The sequence below is a fragment of the Bos taurus genome, chromosome 6 (genome assembly GCF_002263795.3).
Source record: "Bos taurus isolate L1 Dominette 01449 registration number 42190680 breed Hereford chromosome 6, ARS-UCD2.0, whole genome shotgun sequence".
In the NCBI taxonomy this organism is placed as follows: domain Eukaryota; kingdom Metazoa; phylum Chordata; class Mammalia; order Artiodactyla; family Bovidae; genus Bos; species Bos taurus.
This window is the reverse complement of record NC_037333.1, coordinates 101,071,108-101,093,293: the sequence shown is the minus strand read 5'-3', so window position 1 is coordinate 101,093,293 and position 22,186 is coordinate 101,071,108. Positions and strand designations below refer to the sequence as shown.

General features: G+C 40.1%; 1 protein-coding gene across 13 annotated transcripts in view; it reads left to right on the top strand.

Moving 5' to 3' along the window:
- Window positions 1-22,186, top strand: part of MAPK10 (mitogen-activated protein kinase 10) — a 622,226-nt gene that overhangs the window by 436,793 nt on the left and 163,247 nt on the right. For 2 of the 13 annotated variants that reach the window (XM_024993346.2, XM_005208197.5), the window contains one exon: window positions 21,523-21,637. The exons of the other annotated variants lie outside the window; for them this stretch is intronic. The gene's annotated coding sequence lies outside the window, so the exon portion shown is untranslated. The remainder of the gene's footprint in view (window positions 1-21,522; window positions 21,638-22,186) is intronic. 13 annotated transcript variants of the gene reach the window in all.

Sequence of the window (22,186 nt, the reverse complement as noted above, 5' to 3'; positions counted from 1 at the left end):
AGGGAGAAGGGGACAACAGAGGATGAGATGATTGGATGGCATCACCAACTCAATGGACATGAGTTTGGATAAACTCTGGGAGTTGGTGACAGACAGGGAGGCCTGGCGTGCTGCGGTTCATGGGGTCGCAAAGAGTCAGACACTACTGAGCTACTGAACTGAACTGAGCTGATTCTGATCCAAGCCTGGGTTATTGCGGGAGCTTAAGGGGTTTACTCTCAGAACTTCATCAAGAGATATTTTTGAAAAATATAAGGGAGATCACGTCACTCCTTGATTAAAAAGAAAACAAATGAAACAGAAAAACCATTCGGTCAGTGAGATGTCTTCTCACCTCACTAATGGTAAAAATTCTTAAATACCTAAGCCTTTGCCTTGGGTATTGCCACCTAGACACGCTTCCTTAAAATACTCTTCCACTTGTCTCACTCATTCACTACCTTTAGAACTTGGCTCAAATATTCATTTGTAGAGGAGTCTTTCCTGCTTATCTATCTAAAATTGCCCCTTCCTACTCCACACTGCCTATCTCACACTTCCTACCCAACCTCTTTGTCTTTCTATTTTGTCCCCTCCATGACAGCTTTTAATATATGTGACTGGCATGTTGTTTCTCTCTGCTGGAATACATTTTTCACTTGGGCATGGAAGTTTTTCAGTGATGTGCTGTGAGCTCCCACAGGCTGACAAGGCTCACAAGCGTTGAGCATGCACACCTTTCCCTGCTCTAAGTTCAGTGATATTGGGTTGGTAGATCTGTCTTGATAGGAATATGTACATTATGTAAATAAACAAATCGTGCAGATAAGTCCTCTTTCCCTCCCCCAACCCCAGCCAGCTGTTGAATAATTAGCAGCACATAGTTGGGATTTTGTCTCCTCTGCACACAGCTGTGTTGTAGTACTAACAATAATATCTGGCAGAGGGTGGGCTCTCACCAAATATTTGCATAATGAATGAATGAATGATACATGTTTGGTTAATGCAGTCAATTGCAGCTGTGATAGTGCCCTGGTGGAAAACGAGCCGGCCTGAATTTCTGGTTAGAATCTCTGGACCATTTGCAAGCTTTATGATTATAAGCCATTTCCTTAGTGTCCATGATCCTAGTCATTTACCATGGGCATTAGCCCTTAAGAACCAAACCAAAAACAAACAAAAAATGTTTATTTTTTACATATTTTGAGATTAATCTGAATTTAAGAAATTATAAAAAAAAATCTTAAAACTTCAGCTATTATTTTTAATCCAAAAAGTTTCTGTGTAGGTTGAAGTTATTTTTAAATCATCTCCCCAAATTTGGGTACAGATTCAGAGTGTCTATTTCTAGGAAGAGTTCTTAAAGAGTTTAAAGCAAAGGAATAAAGAGAAGAAATGAAGCATGAACTTTTTTAATGGCTCTGATTTTTTTTTTTTTGCTTACTGTAAACTTTTAATACCTAGAAAATATACATGTGTATTCTATAACTTAACAAACCCTAAAAATATCAGCAAGCAGAATATTTCTAGTTGTGACTCAGAGTGCTTAATTTACTTTCCATGGAGAATTTTAATTTGATGATGTTTATTTTTTCTTTCCTGTAGCTGTGTGCCTCATTTACTATTCTAGCAATTTAAAGAAAATGGTGTATTTATTTTCTCTAAATGAATACAGAATTTATTTATTTGAGTTTTATCTATTTATTTGCTTGAGTTGTCTTTCAAACTATGTGCTTTGGAAGCTTCTCATTTTATGAGACATCTCATGGATCCCTGGTATGCAGTGGCATTTAACACCATGTATAGTAGGGTTAGGTTGTTTCCAACTTCTTGTCTCACAGGTGGTATGTGAAGACCTTTAAGTAACTTGTCAACAATTAGGGATTGAGTATATCCAAAATGGAGGGCTTTCCTGGTGGCTCGGTGGTAGAAGAATCTGCCTACCAATGCAGGAGACATGGACTCCGTCCCTAAGTGGGGAAGAGTCCCTGGAGAAGGAAATGACAATGCACTCCAGTATTCTTGCCTGGGAAATCTCATAGATAGAGGAGCCTGGCAGGCTACAGTTCATGGGGGTCACAAAAAGTCGGATGCAGCTTAGTGACTAAACAACAAGAATATCCAGAATCTAGGTCTCTTGAATCTTAATCTCTGGCTTTAAAAAGTTATATCATATTTCCAGGTTTTTCACTGTTATAAGAAAGAAATCACAGAAAATATAGAAAATAAAATTGCCCAGGTAGTTATTTATCAACAGTAAATATGTCAGTTAACTGTAGTAATAACCTTATTTCTTTGTTGAATTATTTGAAGAACATGAGATTCATTGAATTTTTTAGCTACTCCTATTCATTTCATTTTTTTTTTTTCCCTTTAAAAACATCAAGCCGCTTTTGCAGGCAGGAGGTTTCTTGCTCTATTATGGGGAGGAATTTGTCATAGATAATAAAAAAAAATCTTAAGTTTGCCCTTGTATAAATCATTTACAAAATATAGACCAACAGGGAATTGAAAGTGCCAGAACTCTTGATTCTCCAGAGATGTAGGTAAGCTAGATTCTTAGCCCTCTTTTCTCAATTGAATAGAAAAGTGAAGAACTGTTAAATTTCACTCTATGAATTAAGAAAAAATCTGTGAAAATTGCTGTTTTTGGAACTCTGATGTACTGAATAGATGAGTCATGGTTTTAACCAAGAAATATATGCACAGAGAGATAATGTATGTTGGAAACCGCATGCACATCCACTGGTGTCTACAGCATTTACCACATCCCAGTTTGTGTTACCATTGGTTGTACAGGTTTACGCTTTCCCAGCTCAATGGTGATGGCCTCTGGGTAGGGCCAGGGTGTCCTCATCCTTGTCTTCCAAGCCCAGAATTCTACCTTAATTCAGGAAATGCTCAATAAGTGCTTTTTGAATAAAAGAGGGTAAATAAAAACTCAGAAAAGCACTAGTAGAAATTTGCTCACCTTTGAAAATCAAGTCAATTTCTCAACATCTTAACATCTTGATAAGCGCATATCAGTTCAGTTCAGTTCAGTCACTCAGTCGTGTCCGACTCTTTGCGACCCCGTGAACTCCAGCATGCCAGACCTCCCTGTCCATCACCAACTCCTGGAGTCCACCCAAACCCATGTCCATTGAGTTGGCGATGCCATCCAACCATCTCATCCTCTGTCATCCCCTTCTCCTCCTGCCCTCAATCTTTCCCAGCATCAGGGTCTTTTCCAATGAGTCAGCTCTTCACATCAGATGGCTACAGTATTGGTTTCAGCTTCAACATCAGTCTTACCAATGAACATCCAGGACTGATCTCCTTTAGGATGGACTGGTTGGATCTCCTTGCAGTCCAAGAGACTCTCAAGAGTCTTCTCCAACACCACAGTTCAAAAGCATCAATTCTTCTGTGCTCAGCTTTCTTTATAGTCCAATCTCACATCCATACATGACTACAGGAAAAACCATAGCCTTGACTAGACGGACCTTTGTTGACAAAGTAATGTCTTTGCTTTTGAATATACTGTCTATGTTGTTCATAACTTTCCTTCCAAGGAGTAAGCGTCTTTTAATTTCATGGCTGCAATCACCATCTGCAGTGATTTTGGAGCCCAGAAAAATAAAGTCAGCCACTGTTTCCACTGTTTCCCCATCTATTTGACATGAAGTGATGGGACTGGAATATATTTAATTTGTATTTTGGTTAATTTGTTAGTCACAAGTGTTAATCTAACATTTATCTAAGAATTTATCAACTTATTGCCCTATCTTGTTATTGATGCTTGAGTTGGTTACAAATCATTTAAAATGATTTCTTGATTTTCAGAAAGGCTTAAGAGACAGGAGGTTCATGTTAGTGAGTCAACAGTTATGGGTTTATGTAACACGAGAAACAGAGAGACTGAGCTCAGTGATCTGCTTTTCTGCTGTGACACAGAAACTCAGATGATAAAGAATCTGCCTGCAATGCAGGAGACCCATGTTTGATCACTGGGTCAGGAAGATCCTCTGGAGAAGGGAATAGCTACCCACTCTAGTATTTCTTGCCTACAGAATTCCACAGACAGAGGAACCTGGAGGGCTACAGTCCATGGGGTTGTAAAGGGTCAGACACAACTAAGTGACTAACACACTTCTTTACTGAGTACCTCTAATATGGATCTGTAACTTGTAGAAATTAGGGGTACAGGGTGGAAATGGTGACTCTCCTCAAAGAACACACCATCTAGTCTAAAGCGCAGTAGAGAGTAGCTTGGCTTAAAACATAAAGAAAACTTCTTTGACTTTGAGTTAAAACCTCAATGATAACTATGGGCTAAAGATAACAAGTCAGAAAAGGAAACACCTCAATACTTAACAGATGCTTACTATCTGTGAGGACTTCATTAAGACTTTATCTCATTTAATCTTTACAATGTCATTAACTACCCAGACTGAATTCAATTATGTTTTATTCTGGGGTTGGAAACCTGAGCCATTTTACTAGAATGTCTTTATCCAGTCTCGTCATGGAATTTTGACATCTTCTATTGATTATAACAGAATTTACTGAACTGAGTAGCGACTAGGACTCAGAACCAAAATACTATAATTAAATGCAAAGAAGCCTAAGATTCTATTGGTCACCAGTAGGAAAACAAAGAAGACTTTTATATAAATTCCAAAGGACAGTATTGATGTATAAGGTCTAAAATATTACTGGGTAATGACACAAATAGCAGTCTCTTTGTAGAGTTCTTAATGTCAAAATTGTTTTCAGTGTCTTCAGAAGTTAGTGTTTTTTGGTATAGCCCCTTGTTAGATATAATGGCCAAGACTGAGCATGCTGAATTTTCTAGTTAAAGCAATGCTTTTCTTAATAGATATAAAATATTACTAGACGACTAGGTAATTAAATTTTATTTTGCTACTCTAATGTCTGGATAACAAATGCACTATGTGTGTATATATAGTAATAATAATTTTCCTAGCCACAAATGGTGGCTGTTCTAAATAAACGAAAACTTAACTTTTAAACAGATTTCAAAAGAGTGACTTTTGTGTTACATTTAGGTCTTATACCTCGGGCAGCCTTTTTTTTTTTTTAGAGATTTATTAATTATTCCAGTTAGTAAGTAGATTCTGTTATGCTACTAAATATTATCTAACAAAAATGTATGCTATGCTATGCTACGTCGCTTCAGTCGTGTCCGACTCTGTGCGACCCCATAGACGGCAGCCCACCAGGCTCCCCTGTCCCTGGGATTCTCCAGGCAAGAACACTGGAGTGGGTTGCCATTTCCTTCTCCAATGCATGAAAGAGAAAAGTGAAAGTGAAGTCGCTCAGTCATGTCCGACTCTTAGCGACCCCATGGACTGCAGCCTACCAGGCTCCTCTGTCCATGGATTTTCCAGGCAAGAGTACTGGAGTGGGGTGCCATTGCCTTCTCTGACAAAAATGTATAGATCCCACCTAAGACTTGGTTCTGTAATGATGAACTTCTCTATTGGTTTACGTGAGTATGTGTTTGGTTTGCCTGAAGCATGTGAAAGTTCAGGCTTGACTTCTTGTTGAATGATCTTAACCTGAATGTAAAGGTAGCTCAATATTATGAGAGCAATTATGGTTGAGGTAGTAATCAGATTAAAGCCAGTTATTGCTTATATCTGTCAAAATAATTGTGCTGTAAAAGATCCCAGAATTATCTGTGGTTTTCAGTGTTTGGTTAATAATGCTCTGTCAGTTCAGTTCAGTTCAGTCCAGTCACCCAGTCGTGTCCGACTCTTTGCGACCCCATGAACCGCAGCACGCCAGGCCTCCCTGTCCATCACCAACTCCCAGAGTTTACCCAAACTCACGTCCATTGAGTCAGTGATGCCATCCAACCATCTCATCCTCTGTCGTCTCCTTCTCCTCCTGCCCCCAATTTTTCTCAACATCAGGGTCTTTTCAAATGAGTCAGCTTTTTGCATCAGGTGGCCAAAATATTGGAGTTTCAGCTTCAACATCAGTCCTTCCAATGAACACCCAGGACTGATCTCCTTTAGAATGGACTGGTTGGATCTCCTTGCAGTCCAAGGGACTCTCAAGAGTCTTCTCCAACACCACAGTTCAAAAGCATCAATTCTTCGGCATTCAGCTTTCTTTATAGTCCAACTCTCACATCCATACATGACCACTGGGAAAACCATAGCCTTGACTAGATGGACCTTTGTTGACAAAGTAATGTCTCTGCTTTTGAATATGCAGTCTATGTTGGTCATAACTTTCCTTCCAAGGAGTAAGTGTCTTTCAATTTCATGGCTGCAGTCACCATCTGCAGTGATTTTGGAGCCCCAAAATGAAGTCAGCCATTGTTTCCCCATCTATTTGCCATGCAGTGATGTGCCCAGATGTCATGATCTTAGTTTTCTGAATGTTGAGCTTTAAGCCAACTTTTTCACTCTCCTCTTTCACTTTCATCAAGAGGCTCTTTTGTTCTTATTCACTTTCTGCCATAAAGGTGGTGTCGCCTGCATATCTGAGGTTATTGATATTTCTCCCGGCAATCTTGATTCCAGCTTGTGCTTCCTCCAGCCCAGCGTTTCTCATGATGTACTCTGCATATAAGTTAAATAAGCAGGGTGACAAGTACTCCTTTTCCTCTTTGGAACCAGTCTGTTGTTCCATGTCCAGTTCTAACTGTTGCTTCCTGACCTGCATACAGGTTTCTCAAGAGGCAGGTCAGGTGCTCTGGTATTCCCATCTCTTTCAGAATTGTCCACAGTTTATTGTGATCCACACAGTCAAAGGCTCTGGCATAGTCAATAAAGCAGAAATAGATGTTTTTCTGGAACTCTCTTGCTTTTTCCATGATCCAGCGGATGTTGGCAATTTGATCTCTGGTTCCTCTGCCTTTTCTAAAACCAGCAGAACATCTGGAAGTTCACAGTTCACGTACTGCTGAAGCCTGGTGAGCATTACTTTAATGCTGTGTCAGAAAAGCACCAATTTGTGGATTCCACTTTAATCTATATAAGTGTTCCTAAGATATCAACTAATTAGTGGGTAGATATTCTGTTCTCCGGGGAATCCTCCCAACCCAGGGATTGAACGTGGGGCTCTTGCATTGCAGGTAGATTCTTTACCATCTGAGTACCAGGTAAACCCAATTCCTTAAATACACTATTTTAATTTTATTACCTTCTGGTGTAAGATTTCAAAAAATATATGAAGTGATAATTTTGCTCTTCTGCAAAGCTGTTATTTAGGTTGGGGTTCAAAGGCTAAAATTTTAGCAAAGGTGAAATTTTTCAGTAGGTTAAGAAGAGTATTGTCCACTTTCATTCTGAGTTCTAAAACCAGTACTAAGCAGGAATATGTTATTCAACTCTTCTTTTGTTTATCTTCTCTAAAGGTATATATTTATCTGGTTATGCCAGGGTCCAGCCCCGGCTGATCCAGGGTATTCAAAGGAGAGACGGCATAGGCGACCTATTTATTTAAATATTTATCAAAGATATAAAGAGTAATAGAATGAGGATAGCTCAGTGAGGAAATTCAGTGGGGAAAAGAGGCTGAGTAGCTTGGTTTACATGGGAGACCAATAAGACTTCAAGACAAGAAGTTTGCACCACTTACGTAGGCCGCAGGCGTCCTTCCATCCTCCCGAAGGAGAGGAGACACTGAGGCCTCCCCGGTCGGATCTTAGAAGCCCAGGCATAATTAATAAGCATGGTGGGTTCCGCGCTCCAGATGGAGACTCAGCCAGAGTGAGAGAGAGAGAGCGACATGGGGAGACCAAGTTTCGGTGAACAAAGCCCGCACTTTATTTTCCAAAGTAGTTTTTATACCTTAAGTTGTGCATAGAGGATAATGGGGGAAGGGGTGGAGTCATGCAAGGACAGAAGTTCCTGGTCCTAATCGAAGCCAGATTTTCAAACTTATCATATGCAAAAGTTCAGGTGATTTACATCATCTTCTGGCCAGGAGGCCTGTTAACATTTTAAGAAACTTATTTTTCTCTAAAGGTGATTATTCTAAAGTCAGGCGATTATTCTAAAGTCAGGCGCCAGCCTCCAAAAAGCATTGGATAGAGTTGCATTCCTATAGGGCAAAGGTGAGGTGGGCTCAATCAAGAAAAGAATTAACTCAAGGGTCCAAGGTTACAAACATTGAGGCTACCACTTACATTTCTATACACCCATTATATCAATCAATACACTGCCAAGGACATAGTAGGTAAGGAGTATGGAGACTTAGCAGCAAACATTGGCCCAACAAGTGAAAAACCCCTCACCAATACAATTTCTAATCAATCTTTTAACTACTCAAAGGAATCTGTGTTTAGACAGTTTAGAACATCTCCTGCCTCTCACAGTTGGGAGGCTCTGAACAATCACATGTGGCCGGAAAAACCTATTCAGGCAGGCTAGAGGATTTCCAAAGGAGTTTGTAGGTTGAAACACTGTCATACCCAGGAATTATTAACTGGAGCTGTAAGCTAATTCTTTTTCAGAGAGAGGTAGTGGGGGACAGCCCCCCTGTAAAGTCAGAGGTGTGGGTGAAAGCACAAAGCAGAAAGGAGGCAGACTCTGGTTTTGGGGATAGATGCTCGAGAATTTCCAGGGGGACTCCTGAGGCTTGATCCCGTCTTTGCGTATGCCGAGCCTCCTTCCTCATGACCTTTGCCATGGGCAGAGTTCCTCACGCTGGCTCCAGCAGTGATAGAATTCTAGTTGAGCTATTCCAGATCCTGAAAGATGATGCTGTGGAAAGTGCTGCACTCAATATGCAATATGCACTCAATATGCAATGTGCCGGCTCCCGGCATGGTTATATACTCAATACATCTCTAACTCATTCTTAAAAAGGTCAAGATGCCTACAAAATGCATTAGGTGGCACCTGCCTCTTCTGTTTGTAATCCCTCGGCCAGAAATGCCCCAATAGAACTGCAAGGGAGGCTGGGAAATGTAGTAGAGCACATGAGTATCCACAGAGAACTGACTGTCTCCACCACAAAGGATAGAAAAATATTTTATTACCTGGCCATTCTGAAACCTGTTGGCTGTACACTGATTTTATAGCAGTGTCTTGAGACATTTTTTAATTAAAAGCTAGAAATGATTAAGCTTGGTGAGGAAGTCATTATAAGCTGAAAGTGAAAGTGAAAATTGCTCAGTCGTGTCCAACTCTTTGTGACCCTGGAATTCTCCAGGTCAAAATACTGGGGTGGGTAGCCTTTCTCTTTTCCAGGGGATCTTTCCAACCTAGGGATCAAACCCAGGTCTCCTGCATCGCAGCCAGATTCTTTACCAGCTGAGCCACAAGGGAAGACCAACAGTACTGGACTGGGTAGCCTATTGCTTCTCCAGGGGATCTTCCCGACCCAGGAATCAAACCAGGGTCTCCTGCATTGCAGGTGGATTCTTTACCATCTGAGCTATGAGGGAAGCCCATTATAAGCTGAGATCAGCCAAAAGTTAGGCTTCTTTTGCCAAAAAGTTAACCAAGTTATGAATGCAAAGGAAAAGTTCTTGGAGGAAATTAAAATCACTACTCCAGTGAACACATGAATGATAAGAAAATGAAACATCCTTATTTCTGGTATGGAAGAAGTTTTACTGGTCTGGATAGAAGATTTAGCCAGCCACAACATTCCCTGAAGCCAAAACCTAATCCAGAGCAAGATCTCAAGTTCCTTCAGTTCTACAAAGGTTGAGAGAAATGAGGAAACTGCCAAAGAGTCAGTCAGTTCAGTTCAGTCACTCAGTCATGTCTGACCCTTTGCAACCCCATGGACTGCAGCAGGCCAGGCTTTCCTGTCCATCACCAAGTCCCAAAGCTTGCTCAAACTCATGTCTATCGAGTCCGTGATGCCATCCAACCATCTCATCCTCTGTCATCCCCTTCTCCTCCTGCCTTCAATCTTTCCCAGCATCAGGGTCTTTTCCAAGGAGTCAGTTCTTCACATCAGGGTGGCCAAAGTATTGGAGTTTCAGCTTCAGCATCAGTCCTTCCAATGAATATTCAGGAATGATTTCCTTTTGGATTGACTGGCTTGATCTCTTTGCAGTCCAAGAGACTTTCAAGAGTCTTCTCCAACACTACAGTTCAAAAGCATCAGTTCTTCGGCACTCAGCTTTCTTTATAGTCCAACTCTTACATCCATACATGACTACTCAAAAAAAATCATAGCTTTGACTAGACGGACCTTTGTTGGCAAAGTAATGTCTCTGTTTTTTAATATGCTGTCTAGGTTGGTCATAGCTTTTCTTCCAAGGAGCAAGGGTCTTTTAATTTCATGGCTGCAGTCACCATCTGCAGTGATTTTGGAGCCCCCCAAAATAAAGTCTGCCACTGTTTCACTATTTCCCCATCTATTTCCCATGAAGTGATGGGACCAGATGCCATGATCTTAGTTTTCTGAACGTTGTGTTTTAAGCCAATTTTCATAGCTATAGAGGAGAAGTTAATGCCTGACTTCAAAGCTTCAAAGGACAGCCTAACTGTCTTATTAGGGGTTAATATACCCAGTGACTTTAAGTTCAAACCAATGCTTGTTTACCATTCTGGAAATCCTAGGGCCCTTAAGAATGATGCTAAATCTATTCTGCTTGTGCTCTGTATATGAAAAAGCAAAGCCTACATGGCAGCACATCTATTCATGATATGGTTTACTAAATAATTTAAGCCCACTGTTGAGACCTACTGTTCAAAAAAAGATTCCTTTTGACATATTATTGCTCATTGACAAGGCATCTTGTTTCCCAAGAGCTCTGATGGATATGTACAGTGAAATTAATGTTGTTTTCATGCCTTCTAGCACAGCATCCATTATGGAGGTCATGAACCAAGGAATGATTTCCACTTTCAAGTCTTATTATTTAAGACATTTTGAAAGGACAGAGCTGCCATAAACAGTGATTTTTCTGGTGGATCTGGGAAAAGTAGATTTAAAATCTTCTGGAAAGGATTCACTATTCTAGTTGTCATTGAGAATATTTGTGATTCATGGGGCAAGGTCAGAATATCAGTTAAACAGGAGTTTAGAGGAAGTTGATTCTAACCCTCCTGGAGAACTTTGAACAGTTTGAGGCTTCAGTGGAGGGAAGAACTGAAGATTCCTGCAGTGGAAAATCAGGAGAACTAGAATTAGAAGTGAAGCCTGAAGATGTGACTGAATTGCTACCATCTCATGATGAAACTTTAACAGATGAGGAATTGCTTCTTAGGGATGAACAAAAAAAGTAGTTTCTTGAGAAGCCAGCTACTCCTGGTGATTTTCTTTGAAGAATGTTGAAATGGCAACAAAGGATTTAGAATATAATGTAAAAAATAGTTTACATTCAGTGTCACGGTAATCCAAGTGTATGCCCCAACCAGTAATGCTGAAGAAGGTGAAGTTGAATGCTTCTATGAATACTATAAAACCTTCTAGACCTAAACCCCCAAAAGATGTCCTTTTCATTATAGGGGAATGGAATGTAATGGTGGGAAGTCAAGAAACACCTGGAGTGACAGGCAAATTTGGCTTTGGAGTACAAAATGAAGCAAGACAAAGGCTAATAGAGTTTTGTCAAGAGAATGCACTGGTCATAACAAACACCCTTTTCCAGCAACAGAAGAGAAGACTCTGTACATGGACATCACCGGATGGTCAATAATGAAATCAGATTGATTATATTATTTGCAGCCAAAGATGGAGAAGCTCTATACAGTTAGCAAAAACAAGACTGGGAGCTGACTGTGGCTCAGATCATGAATTCCTTATTGCCAAATTCAGACTTAAATTGAAGAAAGTAGGGAAAACCACTAGGCAATTCAGGTATGACCTAAATCAAGTCACTTACAATTATATAGTAGAAGTGAAAAATAGATTCAATAGACTAGATCTGATAGATAGAATGCCTGAAGAACTATGGAATGAGGTTCATGACATTGTACAGGAGGCAAGGATGAAGACCATCCCCAAGGGAAAAAAAATGCAAAAAGGCAAGATGGTTGCCTGAGGAGGCCTTACAAATAGCTGAGAAAAGAAAAGAAATGAAAGGCAAAGGAGAAAAAGAAAGATATACCCATTTGAATGCAGAGTTCCAAAGAATAGCAAGGAGAGATAAGAAAGACTTCCTCAGCAATCAATGCAAAGAAATAGAGGAAAACAATAGGATGGGAAAGACTAGATATCTTTTCAAGAAAAACAGTGATACCAAGGGAACATTTCATGCAAAGATGGGTGCAATAAAGGACAGAAATGGCATGGACCTAACAGAAGCAAAGATATTAAGAAGAGGTGGCAAGAATACACAGAAGAACTATACAAAAAAGATATTCATGACCCAGATAACCACAATGGTGTGATCCCTGGTCTAGAGTCAGACATCCTGGAATGCAAAATCAAGTGGGCCTTAGGAAGCATCACTATTAACAAAGCTAGTGGAGGTGTTGGAATTCCAGTTGAGCTATATCAAATCCTGAAAGATGATGCTGTGAAAGTGCTGCACTCAATATGTCAGCAAATTTGGAAAACTCAGCAGTAGCCTCAGGACTGGAAAAGGTCAGTTTTCATTCTAATCTCAAAGAAAGGCAAAGGCAAAGAATGCTCAAACTACCACACAATTGTACTCATCTCACACACTAGCAAAGTAATGCTTAAAGATTCTCCAACACAGACTTCAATAGTACATGAACCATGAACTTTCTGATGTTCAAGCTGGATTTACAAAAGGCAGAGGAACCAGAGATCAAATTGCCAACATCCACTGGATCATGGAACAAACAAGAGAGTTTCAGAAAAAGTTCTATTTCTGCTTTATTGGCTATGCCAAAGTCTTTGACTGTGTGGATCACAGCAAAGTGTGGAAAATTCTTCAAGTGATGGGAATACCAGACCACCTGACCTGCCTCCTGAGAAATCTGTATGTAGGTCATGGATTAACAGTTAGAACTGGGCATGGAATAACAGACTGGTTCCAAACAGGGAAAGGAGTATGTTGAGGTTCTATATTGTCACTCTGCTTATGTAAATTATATGCAGAATATATCATGCGAAATGGCAGGCTGGATGAAGCACAAGCTATAATCAAAATTTCTTAGAAAAATATTAATAACCTCAGATATGCAGATGACACTACCCTCATGGCAGAAAGCAGAGAACTAAAGAGCCTCTTGATGAAAGTGAAAGAGGAGAGTGAAAAATCTGGCTTAAAACTCAACATTCAGAAAACTAAGATCATGGCATCTGGTTCCATCACTTCGTGGGAAATAGATGGGGAAACAGTGGAAACAGTGACAGGCTTTATTTTTGGGGGGCTCCAAAATCACTGCACATGGTGACTGCAGCCATGAAATTGAAAGACCCTTGCTCCTTGGAAGAAAAGCTATGACCAACCTAGACAGTGTATTAAAAAGCAGAAACATTACTTTGCTGACAAAGGTTCATCTAGTCAAAGCTATGGTTTTTTGAGTAGTCATGTATGGATGTGAGAGTTGGACAAATGATGAGTGCCAAAGAATTGGTGCTGTTGAACTGTGCTGTTGTCCCTTGGACTGCAAGGAGATCCAACCAGTCAATCCAAAAGGAAATCATTCGTGAATATTCATTGAAAGGACTGATCCTGAAGGTGAAAATCCAGCACTTTGGCCACCTAATGTGAAGAACTGACTCATTTGAAAAGACCCTGATGCTGGGAAAGATTGAAGGCAGGAGGAGAAGGGGACGACAGAGGATGAGACGGTTGGATGGCATCACCGACTTGACATGAATTTGAGCAAACTTCGGGAGTTGGTGATGGACAGAGAAGCCTGGTGTGCTACGGCAATGGGGTGGCAAAGAGGCGGACATGACTGAGCAACTGAACTGAAGTGTAAACGTAGTTGATAAGGCAGCGGCAGCGTTTGAGAGGATTGACTCCAATTTTGAAAGAAGTTTTACTGTGGGTTAAATGTTGTGAAACCGCTCTGTATGCTACGAATAAATCATCTGTGAAAGGAAGTCAGTTGATGTGGCAAACTTTATTGTTGTCTTACTTGAGAAATTTCCACAGCCCCTCAACCTTCAGCAGCCACCACCCTGATCAGTCAGCAGTCACCAAAGGACATGACAAGAGCTTCCACCAACTAAAAGACTATGATTCACTTCATGCTCATTGGAGTTTAGACACAATACTATTGCACACTTAAGAGACTACAGTATAGTGTAAACACAACTTTTATATGCACTGGGAAGCCAGAAAATCCATGTGACTCTCTTATTTTTTTTTAATTATGGTGAACTGGAATGAAACTTACATTATTTCCAAGATATGCATATGTTGCCGGCATTCCATATAAACGGACTAAGGCTAAGATTGTTAAAAGCTTGCCCAAGGCCTCACAGTAATGATTCGTAGATAAAAGTTGTACTGTTACCCTTTGCTGAAGTACCCAGTCTAGGATTTCTCAAGTGCAAAATGAAAATACTTAAGTCTTTTGTGTGTTTTTGGCTCAGACGGTAAAGCGTCTGTCTACAATGTGAGAGACCTGGGTTCGATCCCTGGGTTGGGAAGATTCCCTGGAGAAGGAAATGGCAACCCACTCCAGTACTCTTGCCTTGAAAATCCCATGGATGGAGGAGCTTGGTGCAGGCTACTATCCATGGGGTCGCAAAGAGTCGGGCACGACTGAGCGACTTCACTAACACAGCATCTGGTCCTAATATAAGCATGGTACTTAGTAGGTATTCAAGCAGTATTAGTTATCTTATGTTATATACAAAAACAGGCAGGCAGAAGCCATGCCTGTCCTGTTATTGCTTACTGTTATATACTTTTTCACATAAGTGAAAATAGTGATTAAACAAACGTCTTAAGAGTTTTTACTGCATTACTGATTTGTAATAAGCCATTGATTCCACAGAGTAAGGGTCTCTGGGCCAACCAGCATAAATAAAAGATTCCATACTGCAGTCTTCCTCTTAAAGTGGAAACACTTCAAGAAGTTGAATGGGGAAAATATGCTCAGGACAGAACAAAATCGATTTAGGTTGATGTAAAAATAATTCTGTTTTGACATTGTTGAACTTTGCTGTTAGATACTGGAATACATTCTTAAATAAATGTTATTCTGTACATCATTTTAATGTGCATTTTTCACTTTTTTTTTTTTTTTTGCTAATGACTTATTACTTGCTGTTTATTTTATATTTATTTTTAACTAAGGGAATGATGTTAGGCCAAAAGCAAATTCAAGTGATTTTCTTATTCGGATTCAAAATGGGTCATACAGCAGCAAAGGCAACTCACAGCATCCATAAAGCATTTGGCCCAGGAACTGCTAATGAAAGTACAGTGCAGTGGTACTTTAAGAACTTTTGCAAAAGAGATGAAAGCCTTGAAGATGAGGAGTGCGTTGGCTGGCCATCGGAAGGTGACAGCAACCAACTGAGAGGATCATTGAACCTGATCCCCTTACAACTACACAAGAAGTTGCTGAAGAACTCACTGTTGACTGTTCTATGGTTGCTCAGCATTTAAAGCAAATTGAAAAGGTGAAAAACCTCAATACGTGGGTGCCTCATGTTGTTGCTCAGTCGCTAGGTTATGTCTGATTTTTTGTGACCCCATGTACTGTAGCACTCCAGGCTTCCCTGTCCTTCACCACCTCCTGGAGAGTTTGCTCAAACTCATATCCAGTGAGTCATCCAACCCTCTCATTATCTGTCATCCCCTTCTCCTCCTGTCTTCAATCTTTGCTGACTGAAAGTCAAAAAATTTGTTCTTTTAAAGTGTTATCTTTTCTTATCCTACACAAAAGCAATGAACCATTTCTTGATCAGATTGTGACATGCCCCTAAAAGTGGATTTTATACGACAACTGGCAATGGCCAGTTCAGTGGTTGGACCAAGAAGAAGCTTGAAAGCACTTCCCAAAGCCAAACTTGCACCCCCCCCCCCAAAAAAAAGGTCATGGTCACTGTTTGGTGGTCTGCTGCCCATCCGATCCACTACAGCTTTCTGAATCTTGGTGAAGCCACTACATCTGAGAAGTACGCTCAGCAAATCGATGAGATACACCCAAAACTGCAACGCCTGCAGCTGGCAGTGGTCAACAGAAAGGGCCTGATTGCTCTCCACAATGACACCCGGACCACACGTCACACAACCAACACTTCAAAAGTCGAATGAATTGGGCTTTGAAGTTTTGCCTTTTCCACCATATTCACCTGACCTCTTGCCAACTGACTACCACTTCTTCAAGCATCTTGAGAACTTTTTGCAGGGAAAATGCTTCCATAACCAGCAGGATGCAGAAAATGCTTTCTAAGAGTTCACTGAATCCCAAAGCAAGGATTTTTATGCTACAGGAATAAACAAACATATTTCTTGTTGGCAGAAATATGTTGATTATAATGGTTCCTATTTTGACTAATAAAGATGTTTTTGAGCCTAGTTTTAATGATTTAAAATTCACTGTCCGAAACCACAATTACTTTTTCAGAAACCTTAATCATCTTTAAGGTCATTAAATATTGTCTCAAATCTCCCCTTTAAAACTCATATGTAGATTATGTGATTCAGATTTTAAATGGATTCAACACGTTCCTTTCTGGCATAACAAACAGAGTAGCAGGCATTGTTCCTGTTGACTTTATATTTCAATCATGGAGGGGCATCATGAGCAATTCAATATATTGGTCATAACTACAAGACTAAAGAGCTCATTATCACTTGTGTCAAAAGCAGAATCATCACTTTTGGCAGATAGTTTTCAGTATCCAAATATCAGTGGTAAAGTACTATCCAGCAGATTGACCAGTTCATTTTCTGGAGATGTGTTTTGTAGTGGACTCATCTTGGCTGTCCTGTTGAGCTAGATCGACATCACATCCAGAGCATCTTCAATAGTGCCTGGCACAAAGCATCTAACATCCACTCCAGTATTCTTGGGCTTCCCTTGTGGCTTAGCAGGTAAAGAATCCGCATGCAATGCAGGAGATCTGGGTTTGATCTCTGGGTTGGGAAGATCCCCTGGAGAAGGGAAAGGCTACCCATGCCAGTATTCTGGCCTGGAGAAGTCCATGGACAGTATAGTCCATGGGGTCGCAAGGAGTCGGACACGACTGAGCGACTTTCACTTTCACTTCAAGCATTTAACAAATACATTTTCTGGGCAACTCTGAAAATCCAGATTTCCGTCACCAACAGAAGACTGTCTACTTCAATCCTGAACTGTTCAGTGAACTTCAAACTCCAGACTAAGGTAATTGATCAATGAAAGAGTAGGATGTGTTACTCATTCATCTCTCTTAAGCTCTGTTCATACAGCTCAGTTTTTCATAAGAAAATGACATCACCATTGTAAGTTATTTTAGCTGAACAAATGAATAGTAAAAGAAAACCGCATGTTTTGGATTTGGACAAACTTCATACTAATTGGTACAACTATTAATAATTAAAAGTATCAAGACTTTGAGCCAATTAACAACTCTATATGCCCCCCACCTGTTGTTAGTGTTGAATATAGTATCTAACAGAATATGAAGTTCACCTTTACTTGGTAAGTGATTAATGCTGGTTCATCTTTCTCCCCCTGCCTTATTGAGGACTGATATCATATGACTTGTATGGAGCAGAGTTCTATGTCTTTGATGAAAAAATGCTGTATCTACTGCCTATTTGTTGATTCCAGGGTTATATAAAGAACTGTTGAATATTTTTTCCCTTAGGGTTGAGTGCTGAAGAACTTTTGCTTTTCCTATGGACTATTGTATGATATACTTCATGAAATTAGCAAATCAAAACTTGCCACTCACTGTGGTTCTGTTGTTGTCATGCTTTTCTTTGGCTTGCTATAAGCATGACACTGACTTTTGTGTTCCAGACAGTAGGTATTCGTAACTTAAATCTTCTGGTAAGACTGTCATCTCTCAGCCTGCTTTATTTGACATTTGCTCTTAAAAATGGATTTAATGCTTTTATTGTTTCTATATCTTTTATGGTGAACTGCACAAATCCTTTTTGAAACCACACAGAATATAAATAATAAATGAATGAAACAATAAAGTTGCTTGGTTTTATAGATATTAAGTGCAGAACTAATCCGGCCTGATGATCTTTTCAGTTATATCATTCAAGAGAAACTAAAGAAACTTAACATCTAAAAATTCTTAAACCTTAATGCTTCCTGCTCAGGAACTGACTGGCAGTAACATTGGCCAGCCATGCACAAATGAAAATGGGGAGGGGATGACATACAGGTTATTAAATTTGAGAAAAATGCAACCAAGGCTTTGGACATTTGCAAGATAGGATCAGTAACGTGGGACATTTTTCTTTGCAAACTCCGAAGCAATGTGCTAGCCACTGAACTGATGATGGGCAATCATGAAACAAGGCCCCCCCCCCTTTTTTATAGTTCTCTGTAATATGCAGTCTTTTCACAGAACAGGTTCTATTCAGATTTCCTTTCTGCCTACCAAACTGCTAGTAACAAAATGTCTTCTTTTAATTTAGCTTAAACATTTTTTTTGGCAGATGGGGGACAGGGAGGAAATGAATTTGTTTTTAATTTTTTCAAAGAAAATTCTATTATGTCTGTATCAAGTAAATTGTCAAGTCATTTAAATATAAGATTAGTATTTGGTGAAAGAATGAGTTAAATACTTTAAAAAATAATTTGAGTCAATAATAGAATCAGATCAGATCAGTTGCTCAGTCGTGTCCAACTCTTTGCGACCCCATGAATCGCAGCACGCCAGACCTCCCTGTCCATCACCAACTCCTGGAGTTCACTCAGACTCATGTCCATCGAGTCAGTGATGCCATCCAGCCATCTGACCCTCTGTCGTCCCCTTCTTCTCTTTCCCCCAATCCCTTCCAGCATCAGAGTCTTTTCCAATGAGTCAACTCTTCGCATGAGGTGGCCAAAGTACTGGAGTTTCAGCTTCAGGATCATTCCTTCCAAAGAAATCCCAGGGCTGATCTCCTTCAGAATGGACTGGTTGGATCTCCTTGCAGTCCAAGGGACTCTCAAGAGTCTTCTCCAACACCACAATTCAAAAGCATCAATTCTTTGGCGCTCAGCTTTATTGACAGTCCAATTCTCACATCCATTCACCCTAACCCAATAATAGAATAGACTATTCTAAACCTGTAGTTATTTTGAGCTGTATTGACCTCCAAATGTTACCACTGTGATATTTATCATTTTTAATGTAATATTTCTTATTTATAATTAATTTCATCAACATCTTAGCTTCTTCTCTGGAAAGAGACTTTTCATTTTGATGAGCATGTGTGAATACTTGTGAATTTCATACATTCCTCCCATGTTTTATATAAATTTAATATAAATAGGTCATGGAATGTTTATTTCCATGAGATAAATGAGGTAAAGTTGACTGGGCGCTATATTGCACCTGTGAGGTAGGAGAACATATCCTAGGGAATGTGACATCCGGGCCTGTTATAGGGGTGCTGGTACCAAGGAAAGTCATCTTGGCCTTATTTTTAACTTCCGCATCCTTTGTTTACTTGGTTTAACCTGCATTTCTCTGAGTTTTGGCTTCTCCAACCAGCCCTTGTTGAGTGGTGAGATCTCTTACATCTACTGTTCTTCAAAATAGTGGTTCTTGAAGTTTGTGAAGCTTGTTAGAAAAACAAACTCTTGGTCTTGTCTTAGTTCCATTGAATCAGAAACTTTTTGGTGGAGCTCAGCAATCTGTTTTATAAGCTCCTCAGGAAGTTCTGATCTATATTAAAACATCAGCATCTCTGCCTTAATCTATTGGCCTTAAACTAAAGTCATACCTTTCCAATGGGCTTTCTGGGTGGTGCAGTGCTAAAGAATCTGCCTGCCAATGCAGGAGACTCAGGGGATGTGGGTTCTATCCCTGGCTCAGGAAGATCCCCTGGAGTAGGAAATGGCAATACACTCCAGTATTCTTGCCTGAGAAATCCCATGGACCAAGGAGCCCGGTGGGCTACAGTCCACGGGGTCACAAAGAGTCAAATATGACTGAACACACACTCATGCCTTTCTAATATGAATTTTTGGTTCTTCCCTTCTTGGGTTCAAATCATTAGTTCTGGGATATGAACCAAGAATATACTAAAATATACAACTGGTGAAAAAGCTCTTCATCACTGATCATATTTTCTATAATGTGCTTAATAGCATATTTTCATAGGCACATTTTTAGAGAAGAGTTTGTATTCGACCTTTATAATCATGACAAGAGAGACTGCATGGAAATTAAGGAAGGAAAGTGTGTGTGTGTGTGTGTGTGTGTGTGTGTGTGAATTCACAAACTTCACAATGATGATTTTCAATATTGTAAGAAATTATATTCTCTGAAATGGATAAAAAAGATCACGGAGTAATTTTTATTTTAAAAAATGTGTCAGGGCATTAGGTATTTCGTTTGAGTTACTTTTATTTTTTTCTTTTTGACAAGGAATACTTTTGTAGCTAAAATTTTGCTCTTAGTCCACGCTCTGTGATTGTTTTAAACATTTTACCAAACTACCACCAAGTCCATTTATAGCTTCCCCTTTATGTGAAAAGTCCTGCTCCAGGTACTCACTGGGAAAAATTACAGGGTACTTCTTAGGTGGGTCCATTGCTGGGATGAAATGCTATACTCCATTACATAGTACTTGGCCAGCTGGTGACCTGTGTGAGTACCAAGATTTTGTTAGTCCTTGAGTCTGGAGCAGTGGGTCTCTTTCAAATACTTGAATCTGAGATACAGGATAAATCCTTGTCCTAACTAGGCATTCTGGTTGCCAGTTTGTGTTTGCCATGGACAATGGAATTTGGAAATATGTAAAGACACAGAGTGTGTTCCCTGATGTAGATGCATAAATATTATTTCTGCTGTGTAGTAAGTGTTTCACTTTGCCAGTATCTCAGGCAGAGCTGTATGATCTGTTTCACAGGCTTCAGGCAGTCCTTCACTCCAGGATGTGATTCTGAATATCCATCAGAACACTTAGAAGGCTTATTAAAGTAAGATGTTGGACCTCAAAGTTCCTGATTCAATAGGATTGGGGTGGGAGTGAGGCAGTCGTAGGTCTAAACATGTGTGCAGGTGATGCCAATATGGATGCTCCAAGGAGCACACTGTGAGAATGATGTTCTAATGCTGCCTTTCTCAAAGTCAGATCCTCAAATCAGAGCCACCTGGACTGCCTGCTAATCTCCCGACCCTCAGGACGTATCCTGATGGCCTGAATTCACATCTCTGAGGGGTTATGTCATTTGTATTTGATCAAGCTTCCCAGGTGGTCCAGACGCAGATTCACATCTGAGAACCAGCTAGAGGCAGGGAGGACTGGGAATAAGGTTCGCCAGAGGAAACACAAATCAAGTCTTCTTTTCAACATAACCAGTTTTAAACCATGGCTTGGCATCTGTGGTGGTTTTGTACCTAGCAGTTGAATGAATTAACGGTAATGAATGTAGGCAGGCAATTAGTCGCTACTCTGTTTGCTCCCAGCATCTTTTCTTTATTCTGCTCTAAGCTACACCATCCATATTTTAACTCCCTGCTTCTTTGACTGTCTTCATCTAGATGGGACTTATCTTTTTGTTCTGTCTCCAGTGTCAGAGGTCTGGAACAAAAGGATCATTACAGAGGATCACTACACACGTGGAGTGCAGTTGGAATAAGTGACATTCCAGAGGTGAAGAGAATACATGCGGGAAGAAGGAAATAGGTTTGATGAGACTCATGTATGCTAAGAACTTTGTGGGTGGTCAGAAATAGAATAGTAAAAAATGCAAAGAAGAGTCAGAACATGCCAAATGGCAAGTCAGGCATTTCTTCCCAAATTAATCTTGACGGGGGGCGCTTCCCCTGTGGCTCAGTGATAAAGAATCCATGTTCCAGTGCAGGAGACATAAGAGAGGCAGGTTTGATCCCTAGGTCGGGAAGATCCCCTGGAGGAGGGCATGGAAATCCTCTTCAGTATTCTTGCCTGGAGAATCCCATGGACAGAGAAGCCTGGCGGGCTATGGTGCATAGAGTCAAAAAGAGTCGGACATGACTCAAGTGACATAGCACGCATGTACAACCTTGACAGATGAAATTCATTTGTTAGTTTAACTACGATTTATTTAACCTTTCCTAGTTGAGAGGAAAAATGACTTTATTAGGGTTACTTTACCAATATGTAAAAAAAAAAAAATCTAGAGTAGAAATGGATTATAGATGTGGAGAACAATTCCTGATACTGTGGTTGAAATAAAGGATTGTTATAATGTCC